Source organism: Capsicum annuum, chromosome 5, assembly GCF_002878395.1.
Source record: "Capsicum annuum cultivar UCD-10X-F1 chromosome 5, UCD10Xv1.1, whole genome shotgun sequence".
Taxonomy (NCBI): domain Eukaryota; kingdom Viridiplantae; phylum Streptophyta; class Magnoliopsida; order Solanales; family Solanaceae; genus Capsicum; species Capsicum annuum.
Genome location: NC_061115.1, coordinates 46,656,581 through 46,675,032, shown reverse-complemented (window position 1 = coordinate 46,675,032; position 18,452 = coordinate 46,656,581).

Below are 18,452 nucleotides of genomic sequence, written 5' to 3'. Positions count from 1 at the left end.
CCCATGCTTGTTAACATAGAGATGCTTAGAGGCAGAGGTGCCAAAAATTCCATAAATACATTAATACATTGATCCAAAGAACACCACTAAATTATGGTTGATTCAGGATGCAGTGAACCCTATGACTAGGCAAGAAAAGAAAGTAGTGACATTGTTAGCTAAGGCTCTTCAGAACATGGATGCAAGTAATGTTGACGCTGGATTCACCAAGGGTACTCCTGTTAAGGGGACCCATCTGAGACCCATCCTTCAAATAAAGCTAGTACATCCAGTACTCCTATGCCCCCACAGACTGTATCACCATATCCATCTATGTACAAATCATTTTTAGCAGGTTATGTGGTTAATACATAGGCTATGTGGAATGATTTAATGAAAATATTAAGAACCTTAGAGAAAAAGGTGTGGTTGATAGAAATGGGAGTAAAACCCTGGGTTGATAACATACTTGATGATCAAAGCACATGGGTACAGAGGAGGTTAGATGCTTTTGAGTTAAGTCTCACTCCTCAGCTTGGAGGTGTTCAAGCTCCTGATTTAGTAGTAGTTACGGATGAGATATCCTAGTTGAGGAAGTTAGTTTATTGTTACACGAGCAACCAATTTTCCCTAAGATGGTAATTGTAGAGACATAGTAAAAAAAAAGGTTAAAAATATTTAGAGTGTCGACATTGAGGATAAAAGGAAAATATTAAGTACAGAAGAGGAAAACAATAAGAAAGCAGTGAAAGATAGCAAACAAGGTGAGAAGGATTGGTAGGTGAGGATCCAAGAGATGGTGGAGAGGGCTAGAAGTTCAAGACCCGCTAATGATACTAAGATACGTAGTGATTCAGTTCCATCGCCTGATCCACCATTGAGCACACAAGCTTCAGTCGATACCACAAATGCAGAGAAGGTCCCAACTATTGGTGGGACTATTATTGAGGATAGTGGGGCCCAATCTGAGGGTCCCCATAATGATCTAGTCTGAGTTGGTGCCTAGGGTTCCTAGGTATATCCACAATACCTATTTTACATTTCTATATGCACTGGGGATAGTGCATAGGTTTTAGTTGGAAGTGAGGGTGTACCAGAATTGCCACTGGTTATGGTTGCCATGTTTCAAAACCCATAGGCCACAATCTAAAAAATTATGAACCAGTATGTTTTGTGTTGTTTGCATTGTTCTTATTGTTGAGAAAATAGTGCATAATTTGTGTTTTGATTAACTTTTTATGATACCCCTCCAAAAAAATTATATGATAAACTATGTGATCTGTTTGTGCATGTGACCACTGAGAATCCCTTAATAACATTAGAATTAGGGATGATATAACTATGGCATGTAGATGCATGAACTGGATTAGATAGTGACTGACAATATGACCTTATACAATGTATGTGTAAGGTGTTACCTAGTTCTCGGTGTGTATAGAGTCCAGAACTTACCCGGTTGCTCTTTCCTAGGTTCTAGGATGGTTGGGTAGGAGATGATCATAGGCCATTTTTGTTATTTTTCTACTTTAACCTAAATTGCCCAACCAAATAATAGTTGAGACCCTTGATCCCAATCTTTGATCCATAATAGACCTACTTTTTTTCTTTACACCAATTAACCTTCCTGTTTAAACTGCAATGAACCTAATTTTTCCCTGGTCCTCCTTGAACAATCTATATCTCAACTCAGACAAATCACCTAAGTTGAGGGTGGCTATTATAAGGATATATAGTATAGAGTGGGTATGGAGAAATGGTGTACGTAGAAAAGAAGATAAAGTTAGATATGGTAGTAAAATAGAAAAAATTGTGAAAAATAGAAAAACATCAATAAAAAATATAAATTTGTGAAAAATAAAAAAAAATAAAAGAATAAGAAACCACACCGTCTCAACAAATAGAAAAAGAAATAAAAAGGGAGAAATAAGGGCGGACTAAAAAAAAGTTGGAAAATAAGTGATCCCCAAAGTAATCGTAGTGTTGAGGAGGTTTAGTCACTGAAAAACTCTAAAAGATACCATACTATCCCCAAACCTATGTTACATGCTTAGAAAAGTCCTATTGTGATCCCAACCCGACTGTAAAAAAACTCAGGTAAAGAACATAAAGGCAAGAGAGTGTGCCCACATCTAGACCATACCTCGAATAATAATCTAGATTAAAATTAGTTATAGGGACTTCTTAGACTATGAGGGTGCATAGGTTACAATGTCAATTTTTATAGCTATTCGGGTAGCATATTTACATAGTCCTATGTTTTTTTTTAACTAATGTAATGCCATTATTGGATTCTTATTTGTCAAACTGTTGTATCAAATCACAATACGCAGTAATACATTGAAAAAATAAAATAAAGAGGGAATAAAAATATGTTGTGTTGATTGATAAAGCTGACTGCCAAATATGTCACCGATTATCAACAATTAAGCATCATATTTTGTGGGTAGTAATTTTCTATTTTACCTAAGGAAAGCAAAAGATCTAAGTTGAGGGTGTTGATGTGCCCTGGAAATATGACACATTCGATGCTTAAAACAAGGAATTTATGCTTGGACTTAGCCCATTTTTATGTATATAATATGTTTGTTGCATGAGTGTAGGGAAATCTGGTAGACAATAGATGAGCTGATAATTTAAAGAAGGCTCTCTAAAATTTGTTGAAGTGCTGGTCAAGCCATGAGTCATTAAATCACCTTACGACTTGTAGCCTGACTCGTCAGGATACCAGAAGAAAAATTGAAGTTGAGACACTAAGTAAAGAGTGACTACGACTCGTAAGGTGTGGCTACGAGTCATTGCGATTAATTGTCAAAAGAACAGGGTATATGACTGAAGTCCTAAGTTTAAATTCATAGAAGACTACAAGTTATAAGGTTAGTCTATGACTCATAGTGAACACTTGTAATGAGACCAATGTGCAAAATTCTGAAGTTGAAGGCTTAAACGCTAACGAGTGAAGACCATAAGTTGTATGAACTGACTACGACTCGTGGTGAGGAATCATATGTACAATTAAAGCTTGAATCCTGGAAGATGAAATTACACTGGTGTGTTGATGACTATTAAACATATGACTCGTAAAGATACCTTAGAGTCATAATGATTGCCAACTTACTTTTCCTATTTTGTTTTATTTGGATTTCTTTATTATTGTGAGATACTATAAATACCTTAGGGTTATTCCTTTATTAGGTTATGTACTTACACACTTTTTCACTACTTTTGATACTTTGACCAAACTTTGATTATTGAGATTTTGGGTTTGCATTTAATTAGAGACTTTGAATTTTTACTCTTTCATTATTGTGAAATTAATTACATGCGTTCTTTATTGATTATCATGGGTTGTTGCATGAGCATGAGTAAATAATTTCCTTGACTAGGTTTGTGGAAACTCTGGTGGATTAGTTATGTAAGGGAAGTAGGAGATTCATCTATTCTTTTGTAGTTGCATGTATTGCAATCTTCTTCATATTTATTGAGCCCAAGCTACTACAGAAGCTTGGGGATCACCTGCGAACGTCCTCAGAAGGGAGTTTAAGATTAGGAAAATGAGGTTACAATAGTGATTCGAGGCTATCAACCCCCATCTAATCAACTTGATACCTAAAAGGTGAGAGTTGTACTGAGGTTATAGACAAGGGATATCAAGGCAACACCTTGAGACTCACAAGGTAAAGGGTGAAATCTATCAATTCATTTATATGACGTTGATAGTATATAGCTTGTCAATTTTGCATACAAATAGAATATTAGGTAGATTAAACAGGAGAATCTTACGTAGTTGTGAAACCATAGGGAACACAGTCCTAGTGTTCATCCTCTATTGTTTACAAACTTAAGCACTTAAATTTTGTTACTTATTACAGTTGACTCAAATTCCACCCATTTACTTTTCTGCACTACTCATGGATATCATCAAGTTTGAGATACTTTAAGCATATTCCTTGTAGGTTTGATCCCAAACTAGTTTGGGTTACTATCTTTGACATCAACTGTAGCACACTCATTAGATGTTAGTTTTAGGAGACATCACCTATCCTGGAATATTATCTCTCTCTCCCCCTCTCTCTATATATATATAATTATGTGCATAGGGTTTTGGAATGATTTTGGATGGATTGATCATGGAATTATCTTATCCCTTCCCTGAGTTACTTGTTAGCGCTCACCCTAATAAATATTCCAAATACTGTATCCCCATGAGATGTAGGGTCAGATATATTTTTGTTTTCTTGCGCAATGGTAGTGATTTCAGGACTGTTCGAGAGTCATCTTTTAAGTAGTGAGCTTCCATACTCTGGAAGGCCCTAATTTCTTAGTCTTGTCTTTACTTATGTCTTAATTTATTTTTGTGGGTTCTTTTTTTGTCTATGGTCAGAGGCATGTCCCGACTTAGGATGATGTTTGGTTTCATAGAGTCTTTTATGGATAGAGCGTGGGTGGATTGTATTGTAGATTGTTAGATCCCTCTTGTTATTGTTTATCTATCTTTTTATATGTTTGGAACTCATCCTTACTTTTCTATATGTTTGAAATTCATCCGCTATTAGTTATATTGCGTTCTAGTTTGCTAGGCTAATGGGGGTGATCTCTAGACCTTGGTGGACTTTTGATACCCGTCAAAACTAAGTCTTGGTTAGTGTCATGACAAGCTTGGTATTAGAGCCTAGGTTCTTGGTCATTAGGTGTCCCCAAATTCGTGTTAAGTAGTTTTTTTATGGGTGTGTAGCATGCCATACTTATAAGGGAGAGGTTTCAAGCATTTAGGAATGTTTCCCATTCTTGTGATATATTTTTCATGCTATAGAGTGCAAGGTCTTGAAAACTCCTCTAATCTTTGTTTGCTCGCATTTCAGATCATGTCTCCTAACAGATCTGATGCTCTTGAAAACTCCTTTGTCACACTTAAGGACAATGTTGATGGAACTCTCCCTATTTATAGAGTTCAGAACTGATCTAGGGTCCCTGCTCCTGACTATACTACTAATATGCTATAGAAATATATCACTTTCAATGTTTAAAACAAGGAAAATATGTAAGTTTCTGAGGCCTTTTTGTTAGGTATGATCAATTTTGGGTACATTTTGTAGGAAACCATGTTTTGGATGATAAGTTCATGAAAAAGGTGAACAAAGGTGTTTTTGGCCACTTTTGGAGAAATTATGGGCGTTTAGGATTTTTTCTGGCTTGATCGTGATCAATGCATGTTCGAGAGTAGAAGAAGAGCTAAAAAACAAACTCCCAACACTGACTAAATTAACCTTCAGACCGTATGTAGACCTACGGACCACACGTAGACAAAGCAAGTGCCAGAAATCCAAAATCTCGAGAGCAGACTTGCAGGGCTTTGTCCATCAACAACCTACGGTCTACACCTATACCCTGTGCCAGACTGTAGTTACTACTTGTGCCTGTGCCAGACCGCAAGTACAGAGAGTAGGTGACCACCGATCGAATTTTCTCCTAGTTCATTTAGGATTTGTTTTTAGGGTTTCCTTATGTACTATAAATACCCCATATGTACTTTTTAGTAGGATTTACACCCTTTTGACACTCAAAAATATACTTTGATTTCAAAATCCATCTTTGATCTTAGGATTTCCTTTTATCGACTTTGATTGATTATTCAGTTTACAGTTGTGGTTTTTTACTCATCTTATCATTGTGATTTCACCTATTATTTCTAAGATCTATGTTATTGATTTCTTCACAATCATGAGTAGCTAAAAACCCATATCTACGGTTATAGAAACCCTAGCGAATTGACGAAGTAGGCTTAGTGCGATTGTTAATTTGAACCAATACTAATGAAATGCATTACTTTATATTCATTATGATTGATTTTTTAATGGGTGCACATATTAGGATCCCACCTATATATTGTTACTTACTCTAAAATAGGAGTAGTTACCAGGAAAAGATAAAGATAACAGTAATTTAGAGTTTAATCGTCAATCCACGCCTCTAGGTTCTACTTATGTAAGATGGTTTGGTTTCATCTAATAACTAGAGACTCAAAAGGTCATAGTTAACTGGGATCAAGATAATGGTTAGTATTGCGACACCCTGAGACTAAAAATGTAAAGGGCAAAATCCTTCTACTCGTCTAAAAATCTGTAGAAGGTACATAACTTATTGATTCATTATGCAAGATATTGGATTGGTTCAAAAACGCATGATAAGACTACAGAGTTGAGAAATCAGGGGGAACACAATCCTAGTATTCACTTACAACTGATTTCAATAGAGTTAATATTATTCTTTGCTTGAGATTACTACAAATAAAACCCCTTATTTACTTTTCTTGTTCTGCCCATTGACTACAATCACTGAGAATCGCTAAGACAAGTGTTCCCTTAGGTTTCAACCCCAACCTTAGTTGAGTTACTATATCTTGACAGTGACTGTATCATTATAAAAAAGGAGGTGTTGCTTAGATGTCATCAAGAAATTAGCATCGTTATCGGGGATCACGGTGTTAGTATTGATTTGAGTTTTTTTGCAGTTTTTGGGCTTTTCTTTTTGTACTTTCTCTTAGTTAGGCATACGTTGGTGTATACCTAGCACGTAAAGTAGAGGAAAACCCTTACTCCTAGTCAATCCAAATCCAGAAAGGATCCTATAAACACTTGGTAGGATGTCTGAGCAGAAAAGGGCTGATAATCCTTAATGGGTTTGTGATTTTATACCTCCCCTGCCTCTAGAAGGAATGGAGGATGTTTTTTATTGATGGAATGGTGAGCTTATTTCTCAAGTTGAAGTAGAGAAGAGGGCAATGGAAGAATCTCATAAGGTAGCTACAATGGCAGATCTTGCTGAGCAGAGACAAGCAGTAGACTATCGAGCAGCACTCAATGGAAACCAGAATAGATCTTGAGGTGCCTGTGTTTAAGTAATCCCAAAATATCAGTACATGCAGCCATATATATATGATGAAGAAGATATGGGGTATACTGAGCCAATCAAGACTGGGTCCATAGTACCTCCTATTTTGCCTCCAAGATTCATATTCAATATCATGAGTGCCATGATCCAACTTTTAAATTCGAAAGGTGTATTTGAAGGATTTCCTATCGATGATGCAAATTTGCACCTTGCAAATTTCCTTAGGATCTATAATGTGTATACTATTCTAAGGGGTAGATCAGGAAGCACTTAGACTGAGGCTTTTCTCCTTCTCACTTATAGGAGAAGCATCTTTATGGTTATAGGAATTGCTAAGAGTCTCTATCATAACTTGGAACGAGTTGTGCAGGCAATTCTTAAATAGATTCTTTCATCTATCAAGGATGATGTAGCTCAGGGATGAGATCTATAACTTTTGGCAACTACAATTTGAGTCCATGTATGAGGCTTGGTTCAGGTTTAAAAAGAAGCTGAGCATGGTGCCAAATAATTAGTTGCTGAGGACAAACTTATCAGAGGTATTCTGCAGAGACCTAACCATCAGTTCCAGAACTATGGTAGACACCATCTCTGGAGGTGCTTTTATAAGGCTACGTTGGGGGGTAGTGTCGGAGATGTTAGATCAGATCTAAATCACTAACTGAGGGTGGAAAACTTGAGAGGCTAGTAGGGGATCCGATACCTATGCTATTGGTGCCTCCTGCGACCAGAGAGCAGTTGATGATATAGTAGTGCAACAAATTGTATTACTAAGGATTGATTTAAGGGTGCTAGCAAAGCAGTTCATAGCAGTGATTATTTGAGAATGAGAATGTAGTAACACCATAGGGGTCATCTTCCAAAGCAGATAAGTCAAAATTAGAAAAGGAATCTAAATATCTGTATCATTAGATGGCGAGTTTCCGAGCCCAAGGGCAAGGGAACCAAGGTCATAACTACTATTAGAGATACAGAGACCAAAGAAGAGAGTGAGAGGGTGAATAGAGGAAGAAGGATGACTACAAAAAGAAGCAAGATAGGTATATTCCACCTGGTAGATGCGATGTAGAATCCAGAACGAAGGAGATGCTGTCTAAGCTGGTGAAGTGTCAAGAAAATCAAGAGGTTAGACTTAAGGTGATTAAGGCTAATATTTTAAGGTTGACCCATAAGGTCCAGCCACATGAAACTACTATCAAGCAATTGGAGCACAAATTTGGGCAGATGTCAGCAACTCTAAACCAGAGACAGCCATGTACCCTTCTGAGCTACACAGAGCAAAATCTGAGAAACGATGGTCATGTACTTGCTATAACTACCAAGAATTGTATCACCACTATGGATCCCTCGCTACCTGCTTCTGAAGTTGTTGATGATGAGAGGCCTATTGTTGAGTCTAAGAACATAATAGGTGATAAAGATATAATTGTTGAAGATAAAGGTAAGGGTTGAGTCATTAATCCAAAAGTCAGATAGATCCTGAGACCACCCCTACCTTACCCCCAATGATTGAAACCGAAGAAAGAGGAAGGTAAGTTCAAGCAATTTATTGAGATATTGAGAGAATTGATCTTGAACATACCTCTTTTGTAGGCATTGGAGTAGATTTCTAGATACTCCAGGTTCATGAAAAAATTGGTCATAAGTAACAAAGAAGCAATGCTTGAGGATGTTGATGGAGTGCACCACTGCAGTACAGTTACTACTAGGTCCTTGGCACAGAAAAAGGGTGATACTAGATCACTTACTATACCATGCTCTATTGGGTCATTATAATTTGCTCGAGACTTATATGATCTAGAAGACAACATTAATTTAATATCATTGGCTATATTCAAGAAATTAGGCTTGAGCTCTCTAGAACCGACTTCGATGCGACTATTGATGGCTGACTGTCAAGTGAAAAAGCCTATAAGAATCTCATTCAATGTAATCATAAGGATGGGTAACTTTATCTTCCTGGTTGGCTTCGCCATCTTGGACTGTGGGGTTGATATAGAGATGCCCATTATATTGAGTAGACCGTTTATACACCTAGGAAGAACTATGGTTGATGTGGAAAAAGGTGATCTGAAATTTTGAGTCAACAGTGAGGTGGAAACAATCAACATCTGAAAGTCAATTAAGCATCCAATCGGCATGAGGTTAGTATCGGTGATTGATTGTATTAATAACCATTGATGATACTCTTATGGGTATCTTGATGAATTCTGGGTAGTCAAGATACATTCATCAAGATACCCACATCGTGCCATGATGTAAAATTAAGTTCACAGGTAACCCATAGGCTTATTGGTAAATTTTGAGTAACCAACATAGCCACGTCATGCGACGACGTTAAATCAAGCATTGAGTGGGAGGCAACCCACTAGTTTTTGTGTTCATATTTTTGTTGGTTTTGTATTTTTTTTAGGATTTTAGCTTTTGAACCTTACTCGAAATACGATAAAAAATTCTACATTCATCAATTTCCAAGTAAGGGGACTGTGTGAGTAGCCCATCATGGTGACAATTCCTACTGAGTTAGTTTAGTAATGAGTTTAAAAGTTGAAATTTTGAGGAAGAAAAATGGTAAGTTATGAACTTCGACACTAAATTTTACTTTTGGGACCTATAACATAGATTGCGGGACATAAGTATCTAGAAAAATATCAAAACACAAAGTCTGAGTTGCAAAAAAGTGGGTAAAAGATTTTGGACAAGCACCTGCGCTCAACACCTATGGGTCAAAGGTGGTACCTACACCCAAGGCCCAACTGCAGGTACAGGCCATAGGTACAAGCCACGGGAAGGTCACTTTGTGGGCTCAATTCCTAAATCAGCTCCCCCTCCCCCATCTAGAAACATTCTTACCCTTATCCAAACTCATTCAAATCCTCAAAACCTCACTTTTCTCTTTGAAGTCAAACTTTCCTATTAAAACATAAACTAACCCCACACTTGAGTAAAGGCTAGATTGACACTTATTTGAGATACCAACTTGTCCCAACACACAAAAAACATGTTTCAACTTTGGTTTTGTTTGAGTTCTTCATTATTCTCATCCAGATCTTCATATAAAAGGTAACTTTCTTTACTCCTAATTGTCATATATTGGTTTATCTACCATTTAAACAAGTTTATATGTGTATTCCATTGCCAAAATTTATAGAATCCATCATGCTTGTATGTTGGAGCCTTAAAGTAGCCTAAAATCATAATATAGGGCCTTGTTTTGAATTGAAATCTAAAGTTAGTCCCTAACTTGTAGTTGAACTTGAATGAATGAAAGTAATACCACTAGTTGATCATGTTTTTTTACTTTGAAATTCATTATTCTTTATTAGTGTGTATACATTGTACTTGTTAGGATTTCAAATAGGTCATAGGGATGTAAAAATTGAGTAAAAATTCATACTTTAAGAATTTTGAATTTTTCTTCAACTTTTGTTATCCTTCACTTTTGTTGCAAAATAACAACTCATTTTTTAGGTACACATGGAACCTAAATAGGTGAAAAGATGAAGGCTGGTACTTCAAGAAGACCGGAAGAGTCTCCCGAGCCTAGTGGATCAGTGGAGGAGTACCTGAGACAGCTGCGTAGAGATACTACTACTGGGGTGACATGCATAGTTATGAGAAGGAGACTCGTCAGGCTACTCAGTCAGCTGCAGCTCGGTTGAGGATGAATTCTACATATTTATCACCCCCAAATACCTCTCCACCTAATGATTATAATAAGGAGGAGATAGATTCCAAGACTATTCCACAGGTTACTACTCAGGATCCTTGGTCTGAGGAGAGGTCCCAGGATTTATCTAATTTGGTTGAGTAGAAGCAATTATCTGTAGTGCCCCAGTCTGAGGAGGGTACCTCTACTTATTTGTAACAGATATAGGTAACCCAATTTGATGAGGATATCGAGAAAACTTCCCACGATGCTTCAGCACAGTAGATCCCTGCACCCACAAATTCCTTAGATGCATCTCTTGAGGAGGGACTTTTGAGGTAGTGTATGGATGGGATGCAACATATATTTGAGTTGGATAGTCATGTTTGGGAGCCAAGAAGGCCTACTAGAGGTATTTATGAGAAGCACCAAATTGACCTATCGGAGCTAGAGCGAAAACCACAACTAAGAATAGACATTTGACAGATATAAGCTAGAGTAGATGACTAGACCACTCGCTTCTTATAGTTCGACTATGGAATAAGAGTTTTATGCATCTTATAGAACTTTCATAGTCCTTTCTGTGCACCATTATCCAGAATTTATCAGATTTTGATAGCAACCACAGCTTCATCACGCACTAGTTAAGGGGTTAGAGTTGACAAATTGATAGAGACTAATGCAGAGTTATCTTTGGCCCAGATTATATCACTCTTGCATATACAATTGTGTGTGACCACAGACTGAGGATTGTATGGGATCGACATATCATACGGGATACTAATCCCTATTTAAATAGGGTTGTGATAGCTAGGTGGATAGCTAGTTATATTTCACCACTAGTTGATGCGACTCCATGGATTAAGAGGCAAACTGTAATCCAGAAGGTCCTCTTGAGAGTAAAGGCCAAGTTTTGGTGGTTTTTTATTAGATATCAACTGATACCTATTGCTTCAGATAATACATTGATGTGGGGGAGTAGCATTGGTTGCCTTTCTGATGGAAAATTATGATGTTAATTTTGCTACTATTCTAAGGCATAAGTTACATAACAGAGCCTTTGGTAAGCTAACTAATCTGGCATTTCCTTGCATGATCTAGAAGTTTTGTGATGAGGCTAGTGTTCCTGAGTTACTATGTATTGATGAGAGGTTACCTTGTACGAAGAATGCACAGACAAGGACCATAAAGGGTCTGGCACCTACAGGCACTTCTAGGAGATCGAGACAGTAGGTAATAGTACCACAGGCCTAGTCTGAGGGCTTGGTAATTTCTGCAGGGCTTGATGAGAAATATCATGATGATGTGGGTGTTGGTATTGACATGAAAATAGGGGAGCAGAGAGATTCTTCTAATTTTAGTACATAGGGAGAGAGGACACATGTTACTTCTTCTTTATACCTCAGAGCCGGTTGGTGTATCTACAGAAAATGCTCGCCCATCTACTACAACTCTTGTGATAGGTATAATTACTTTATCCAGTGAGTTTTTGTAGAGCTTAGTAGACATCCATAGGGATAAGCTGCTGGGTTGAAGGTTGTTGAGACCGAGATGACTATCCTCTTTGGGTAGATAATATGAGGGGTGAGGACTAGATTTGAGTAGGTTGATTCTAAATGGAAAGCTTGATAAGTCATCAATTTATGGATTTTCTACCACCATTTAAGCCTAAATCATCATACTTTTTCATTAATTTTATGTTAGTCTCTTACTTAGTGCTCATTTGTGTAGGAAAAGTTAAAAAGGGAAGATGAGCAAGTCATTCAAGTCAAAAAGAGGTTAAATGTGAAGAAAAGACCCAAATTCTAGAAATCAAGCCTAAGATTTAACTCTTAGTAACTGCGATTGCGGCCTTAGGTTTGCAATCACGACCAGTTAACAACTCTATTGGAGGACGATCGCGATAGGACTACCGTAATTGCGAATGCGGTAAAGTGGTGGCGATCATGGTAGAGTGGAAAAGTTTCAAGAGTATTTTTGTAATATTTGAGAAATATGGAATTATGTCTCAAATAAGGGTTTTTAGCTTATTTTTCACAATCCATTGTTCATCTTTCATCATCAACTTAGTTTAGTTGTAGTGTTTTGTTTTCTTTGGAGCTTGGAGATTAAATTTGTACTATTTTGAGACAATAATCAATTAGTGGAACTCCAAAGTATAGATTTGGCATCAACCATTGAAGATTTATTGGATTTTAAAGTTTGGTTTGCCCTCTCTTTATTTTTAATGAATCACTTTGGTGGAAATGATGGTATATTTACCTTTATGATCTTTATGATTTTCAAGATCTACCTCATGGAATTATGTTTGAGTAGGGTGCAAGTGTATAGATATTGATTGTTAGGTGTAATTTATGGTTAGTGTTGATGGTTTTCACATATGTTTGAATGTAAAATGCAAATTGTCAGTGAGAACCTCAATTTCTCCTAAAATTCCTGCATCATCCTTGAAAGATGGAAGCGGGTAGTCTAGATCCTACATCATCCTTGAAAGAGGGATGTAGGTGACATAAATATTTTTGAACAATAATGTAAAAAGTAGTTATTACCATTTTGTTGTCTCCGAAATAAGGATAAAATATGGAATAGTTATCCCTTGAACATCATCCTAGATATAGGGATATTAAATTAAGGATTTTGGGTTGACAAGAATGTCAACACCCATGATGTATTCAAAATAATCCATGGGTTATATTTTGGTATTTTGTTGAAAGGCTAACACCGAAACCCCAAACCTAGCCTACTCACTCATGAATTAATTAAAATTGGATGCTATCTTTCATCTTTCCACACACACTAGTTTGCTCCTAGGAAAACATAATCCCAAGATCCATTCTAAACCAATTATTCTCTAATTATTCTTAGTCTCAAATTAGTCCTTTAGAAGCTAAAAATTATCTCACACCTTTGAAAATGTTCAAAATCCCCCAAAATATTTGTATCTTAGGTTTGAATTTATTAAGTAACTTTAATTTTAAACTTATTCAATCGTTACTCACCATTTTCCTCATGGATTCGACCCCGACTGAAAGTTGGGTAAATATATTGAAAATGATCTCCTTGCACTTAATTTGACATGTAAGTTGAGTGTTATCAAGGCTTCTCATAGAGCTGCACTATTAAAGCTGCATGTTAATTTTCAGACACAGATAGATAAGCTGGAGAGATGGGTTACATCCCGATATATAGATACAGGTGTGACTAACCTAGTTAAAATGAGGGAGGATTTTGATCTACTACGAGCAGAGATACGCTCTTTTGCAGAGAGTCATGTAGCATTACTCCCATGCTTATACCCCTTGTGGTCTAAATATCAACTCTGTGTATGCCAAGATGATTTGATTTCTTTGCAGAGGATGATGAGTAGGTCTTAGCATTTTGGACCAAGAGAGGTCACTTAGACGACTAGCATGATCCTGATATGATAGAGGAGAAGGTCAGTAAAAAGTGTAGACATAATTCTTTAAAGATTGAATTCATCATAGACAGAGGCATGCATTTATCGCAAAAAGTGCATCCACTAGCAGTCCACCTCCACCACCACTGCCTCCGCCATCTGATAGTCCCCTATATTGGATGCTCCTAATTCAAGAATCTAGTGCATCTAAGGTATGTTCTCACTTTCCTATATTTTAATTTATTTTAGGATTAAGGATAGTGTATAGTTTATAGTTGTGGGTGGTCATACCATGCTGTTGCGGGTATTTATTATCATGTTTTTTTATTGTCAGTCGTTGTATGGTTGTAGATAGGAATGTCTAGGGTAATTATATGTCGTATTGTATTTTTCTTTGTATTATGTTATTTTTATGTAATTAGGAGATTTTAAGTATTTAGGGCAGTACTCATATTTTGACTGATTTTTTATACCCCTCCAAAAATTTGAGTTTTAGAACTGTATTGATATATATATATGTGTGTGTGTGTGTGTGTGTCAGTGTATGTGTGTGTGAACTATATGGATCTTATGATGGCATTAGGATTAGGCACATGACAACCATTTGCTGGCAATTGCATAAACTATAAAGGTAGTATTGGTAATATTACTCTGTGTTATGTGTGTGTGTGAGAGATACTACCTAGTTTGCTTTGTGTGTTGAATTCAGAAATTTCCTGGTTAGTTTTGCCTAGGTTGAATGATAGTTAGTCAAGAAATGATCATTAGCCAATTTTAATATTAGTCCACTTTTAGCCTAAATGGCTTTCCATGTGTAAAGTATATCCCATAATTCATGCTTTGAGCCTTATAGCCTCTTTCTTTGTTTTCTTCTTTCACTTCCCATTTATATTACAATTTACCTATTTTGGCCCTGGTCCTCCTTGGATATTATGTATCTTAACAAAGGCAAAATGCCTAAGTTGAAGGTGGTTATTGTAGAGGTGCGTAGTGTAAAATGGGTATGAAGGATGGTAAAGTAAGAAAAGGTTAGTAGGGCTGGGTGCGGTAATAAAAAAATAAAAATTATGAAAGGCAAAAAAAGAATAAAAAGACCACACCCAACCTGAATGTGCATATAAGAATAAAAGGAAGAAATAAGGGTGGAATAAGAAGGTAATTGGCTAGTAAGTGAGACCCAAAGGTTAATGTAGTGCAAGAAGGCTTAGTCACTCTAAATGACTATATGTATCATACCAGCCCCCAAGTCTAATTACAAGCCAATAAAAGTCTTATAGTCATCATAACTTAATTATCTGAATGCTAAGGTAAAGAAAACATGGGCAAGCCTATGGTATTTGACATGCATTGATTGGAACTTATTTTTTTAGTTTGAGTGTCTAATGATTATCCCTGTATTGACATGCATTATTTCATATGAGTGAGCGGGACATCTTTGTTGTGTTGGAACTTGAGTCATATTACCAGCTATTTGCTTATTTGGGAAGTATAATTTGTCCATATAAGTAGTTATATGTTGCTAATGTAATTGCCATACCTTGATCCCATTGTGTCACATTGTTGTGCTTCATGTTCATACACAATTGGCTTTAAAAAGATATATAGGAGGGGGTGTTGTGATTTGACCTTAATGTGATGACTGACTGCCTTGGATAGCTTAGTTTGTCCTAGTTAAGTATTGTTTTATTTTTTTTGTGTTTTTATTACCTAAGGACATGCAAACATTCTAAGTTGAGGGTGTTGATGTGTTATAGAAATATAGCACTTTTGACACTTAAAATAAGAAAAATATGCAAGTTTCTAAGGCCTTTTTGTTAGTTATGATTTATTTTAGGTATGTTTTGCAGGAAATCATGTTTTGGATTCTAAGTTTGTGAAAAAGGTTACAAAAGGTATTTTTGGCCACTTTTGGAGTGATTATGGATGCTTGGAATGTTTTTCAACTTTATCTTGATCAATGCATATTCAAAAGTTGAAGAAGAGTTGAAAAAATGACTCCCATCACCTACTAAGTCTACCTTTGGAAAGCATGTATACCTATGGACTACATGTAGACAAATAAGGTGCTAGAAATCCAAAATCCTGAGAGCTAACTTGCAGGACTTTGTCTATCCGCAACCTGTGATCTGCACCTGCCCACTGTGCCAGACCACATGTACTACCTGCGCCTGTGCTAGAGTGCAGGTATAGAGAGCGGGTGGCCTCCACCTCGATTTTCTCCTATTTTGTCTGTGTTTTGTTTTTAGGGTTTCCTTGTGTACGATAAATACCCCTTACATACTTTTTAGTAGGAGTTACACACTTTTGAGACTCAAAAATGTATTTTATTTCAAAATCCATTTTTGATCTTGGGATTTCCTTGTATTGACTTTGATTGATTATTCAGTTTACTATACTGGGTGTTTAATCATCTTATCATTGTAATTTCATCTATGCTTTCTAATATGAATGTTATTGATTTCTTCACAATCATGAGCAGCTAAAACCCATTGCTAGGGTTGTGGAAACCATGGTGAATTAACAAAGTACAGAAAGTGCAATTGTTGATTTGAACCAATAACAATGGTTTCTTTATATTCGTTATTACTGATTTATTCATACGTACAATCATTTAGATCCCACCTAGATATTGCTACTTACACCAAAAGAGGAGTAGTGACTAGGAAAAGATAAGGACAACCATAATTTGGAGTTTAATTATCCATCCATACTTTTAGGTTCTATCTTCGTAAGATGGTTAGGTTTCATCTAATAACTAGAGAATCAAAAGGTAATAGTTAACTGGGTATAAAGGTTAGTAGTGTGACACCCTGAGACTTAAAAGTTAAAGGGTAAAATCCTTCTACTCGTCCATAATATTATAGAAGGTACATACCTTATCGATTCTATATACAAGGTATAGAATTAGTTCAAAAACGCATGATATTCCTACAGAGTTGAGAATCCAGGGGGAACATAATCCTAGTACTCACATATGACTAATTTCAACCAAGTTAATATTGTTCTTTGCTCGATATTACTACAAACAAAATCCCTCATTTACTTTTTTTCTACCCATTGACTACAACTACTGTGTTCTTCTAAGCCAAGTATTCCCTTAGGATTTGTCCCCAACCTTAGTTGGGTTACTATATCTTAACAGTAGTCTTATTATTATCGAAAAAGAGGTGTTGCTTGGAAGTCATCAATACCCCTCATAAAGTTTCTTCGGTCCCTATCAGTCCTCTTCGTGCTTCTCAAGCTAAATGATGCTTATGCCCCACCGCCCCAAGGATATTTTAAATATTGAGTTCTGTAGATCTATTCATCTACTGACTCATTTGGTGACTTCTAAGTCTTTTCATTCTAATCGTATTGATTTTCTTTCTCCATCTACTAAGGTCACTAAAGTTGGCAAGTTTATTAGGTGAAATTCCCCCCAACCATTATAGGCTCTTAGGTTGAGAAGGATCCCTAGTGGTTTATGGATGAAATAGAAAAAAATTTGGGTAATGCATGCTTCTGATTCTGAAGGTATAAAATTTATTCCACATTAGCTAAAGAATGTAGCTTATCAGTGGTATGAGGAGTGGGATCGATTGAGAGGTGATGATGCAGAGCCGGCTGTATGGCATGAGTTTTTAAGTGTATTTCTTGATCATTTCTTTCCTCAGAAGTCAAGGGAAGATAAATCTAAGGAGTTTGTGAACTTGAAATAGGGGAGGATGATTGTGAAAGAGTATGCTTTGAAATTCCACCAGCTATCTCATTGTGCCTCGGAGATTGTGTCTAGTATGAGAGCGAGAATGAGGAAGTTTGTTTTGCATTTGTCTCAGTAAGGTACTAGAGTGTAAGGCCACAATGTTGAATAATTACATGGATATCTCTAGGCTTGAGGTGTATATTTGGTAGGTCAAAGATTAAAAGAAAAAACAAGCATAAATAGGTAAGAGGTAGAATAAGAAGTTTAGATACTTAGAATAGGGTCGCAGCTAGCAGAACAGTGGTAGAGATGGTAGGAACTTGGGCAAGAAGAGGACTTAGGGAAAATTAGGTTCATATTCTATGGCTAGTGCTCTATATCCTAAGTCTTCTGGTGATCGTCACTTTTAGACTAATAGTGGGTTTAAGCCACAAGGTGCCCAGTCTCAGGCTAGTGGAGCCTTGTCAGCCCCACCTTATCCTCCTTGTAGATTTTATGGGTAGATGTATCATGATCAGTGTGATGAGAAGAGGAATTCAACCAAGGAATTTGCAGTGACACTATCCAACTAAGGTTTCTTCTGGAGCTAAGAAGGTTCTAATTGCTACTTTTATAGCTCCTGCGCTAAAGGTGCTACTCTAATACATATACTGGTTATAATCTTCTTTATGCTCTTTCCAGCCATCAGGAATCTGAGGCATCTCATGATGTTTTCACCGATACGTTTTACCTTTTCTCTTGTGAAGAGTATTATTTACTTAATCTGGGGTCTACCATTTTTATGTGACCCCTTATGTGGCTGTGCATTTTGGTTTTGGTGCCAAGAGTATTTCTGAGCCTTTCTCTGTGTGTATCCT